Source organism: Chaetura pelagica, unplaced genomic scaffold (genome assembly GCF_000747805.2).
Source record: "Chaetura pelagica isolate M959 unplaced genomic scaffold, ChaPel_1.0 scaffold455, whole genome shotgun sequence".
Classification (NCBI taxonomy): domain Eukaryota; kingdom Metazoa; phylum Chordata; class Aves; order Apodiformes; family Apodidae; genus Chaetura; species Chaetura pelagica.
The window spans coordinates 1,830,843-1,833,808 of record NW_009953483.1 but is presented as its reverse complement, the minus strand read 5'-3'; positions in this window follow the sequence as shown (position 1 = coordinate 1,833,808).

The window sequence follows — 2,966 nt, the reverse complement described above, 5'->3', positions numbered from 1 at the left end:
AGGAATTGGAGCCTACATATTGGTTTGGACCAGGACCTAGATCTCTCAGCACCTGTTTTCCTGTAGGGTGACTTAAGAACACTTTGCTTCCCTACTGCCTTGTTTCAAAGAAGAATGTTGTTAGTGTTTGAATAGTGGGACACTAGGAGCCATGTAAATAAGTAGAAAGATTCCTGCTAGTAGAACAAAACGCATTTCAAATGCTGTGTCAAATTCTGCAGTCCTTAAAGATGGAACAGAAATATTTTGTAATGACTGTCAGTGGTAACCTTCCTCTTAAAAAACATTCTAAGTCCCACTCAAAGCTAAGGGAAACTGAAGAGGGTGACAAAAATAATTTATCTTAAGTGTTTATCTGTTACTTCTGAGTAAGAAGAAATGCAGATGCACAGGTATTTTTATAAAAGCAAGAAATTAACTCACATTTGAAGACAACCCACTCATCAGTGCCAAGGCAATACATCTGGACAGCCAGCACATGTGCAGCCATCTCCTCTCTCCCCCAGGCAGCGCTGTCCTCCCTCCCTGCAAATGGCCAGGCTCCCACCACCATAGCAACATCTCTGGCAGCAGGAGCCCACAAGGGCTGGTCCTGTTGGCCTCTCCTTGTCCCTGCCCTCAGAGGTCTGCCTGGGGCAGTTGTCCCTGTCAGATGTGCTGCTGCAGTTCTCTCTAATCATGAGTTTGGAGTTTGTTGCTGCCGTTCAGAGTCAGCTGCACAAATTTGAGTGCTCCACGAGAAGTTGTGGAGATCCTGGGCAGAAGGCTCTAGGTTCAGGCTCAGAGAAGCATCTCCATGGCTAAGCTCAGGACGAGTTGGAAGAAGGCAGGTGGCAGCCATGATAAGCTGACCATGTCAGTGCTTCAGATCAGAAAATTAACTTAGTAAGAAAGAGAATTGGAGGATAAAGACAGAAGAATGTCAGAAACGGAGTGCTTACTCAGTGAGAAGGAAACACGGGCAGATGACTGTGGAAGCATAGGCTTGGTTTGTAACTGTTACTACCAAAAAAAGCCTTCAGCAAACCAGGGCAGAGAAGCCCTGGGAAGAAGCATTGCTCCCTGCTTGCTGGGGACCTAGAGCTCAGGCTTTGGCTCTAGCCCTAAAGGAGTATCAAAAGCAACAACTTTAATTGATACTGCCACCTGTAAAACTGAGCAGCAACTTATAAATTATGCTATTAATTTTCTCAGTGCTTTTACTTATTTTTATCTATTTGTGTCTGTGTTGCCACATAGCAGGCCTCAAGAGCAGCAGTGAATATATTCAATTGGTTTATTTAGTGGAGTTTAAAAGTCTCACATCACTGTTTTTCCCTTGCTGCTTGATAAATAAATGTGTAGGCTCCAGAGTTACATTTACCTTGGACTGCATTTTTGCCACTTCATCACAAGCAAACATTTTAATTCAGCCTTTGGTTTGCTTGTCAATAATATGACATAAAAATATATTGAACCAGATAGGAGTGCAAGGAAGCAAAACAACACAGCTTTGTCTCTGCTAAACTGATTACAATTGACAGTCCAAGGCTGTAATAAATACATCTTGTGACTTGCACACTAGAGGAGAGCCTGCATTTAAATTACAGCTTTGGGTTTTGAAATGCTCACTGATCCATTCTATTCCCATTAAGGGCACCTTCCATTCTGCAAAATTAAGTGATATCTTTACATGACAGTTTAATTTAATTAATGTATTTTTCGATATGTACATTTATGGGATTTCTCCATTAAGCTTTTGAAATGTCTGTAGGTCCTGTGCATTAATGTAAATGTGCTATGGCCCATAATTACCTTTGGCAGGCTTAGGGCACTGATAAAAAGATTATATTTTTTAAAAATTAAAGTCTTCAAACTTCCCCAGTGCTTGGCAGGAAATCTATTTCTGTGTTTTATTTGGAGCAGGGCTGGTGAGCCTGCAGCCAACAGCTCCAGTGTAGGCAGTAACTGTTACATTTTAGAAGAAAATATGTTTGACACTGAATGAGAGAAGGGCAGAGGAAGACAATTAGTGTGAGAGTACTAGAAGCAGCTGTTTATTTGTTTTGCCTTGTGGCTGCCAATATATACTCTTATCATAGAGGTGCATCTAGAAACAAGGCATTTCTATTAAATTACTTTGCAAAACATGCATCTTTGTCTTTTTAAGGGGCTGCCCCAAAGTGCGTTTATCTTCCTTTCTCACAATAGCTCAGCGCTAGCCAAGAATGCCGGATTCTCCTCTTGCCTCCTCCTTTCTAAAAATGAACTTTTCAGGGAAATAAGGAATTCAGAGAAGTTTCAAGGAGAGCAGATGGCCAACAGTGATCCAATAGGATGTAAAACTTCAGTTAGGTAGTCGCTTGGCAGGCAAGTACAAATGAGCCCGTGATGTTTCCATAGTGATGTTTCCACATGGTGCCTTCCTTTTGTCTTAAAAAAATCTAAATGAATAATAAATAAAAGGGGAGGGGTGGGGTGTGTGTGGTGGAAATAAAATTAAGGGCTCTGTTGACCTGAACTTTTAGCTTGATGTAATTAACTCTGCCCTTCCCAGGGGTGGGAAGGGCAACTTGAGCTTGTTGCTTCTTTCTGGCTGAAGAGTCGTTCACTGACCTCATCTATGGTCACACTCACCAGCCTCAGCTACTGTGACCCTTATGGGGGCTGCCCATGTTGTTGGATAAAACAGGGACAGCTTCTGAAATTAAGAAGTGACTCAAGACTGTGGTGCTCTTGGAGGGGAGATCGCCTGGCCACTGATCTTAATGCTGTCAAGATTTCACATTTAAGTACAGGAGAAGATTCGTTGTGGCACTTCTCTAACCTTCAGAGCTTCCTCCATTGTAATAAAAATTGATGCTCCCTTCAGCTTTGATTCCTACTTTCTCTTTTGAAGTCTGAGAGGTAGCCATTACAGTCACATTAATTTGTGAGGATATAAACAACTGCCATTATCTGTGCAGCCATATTGTGCAAGAGAAACA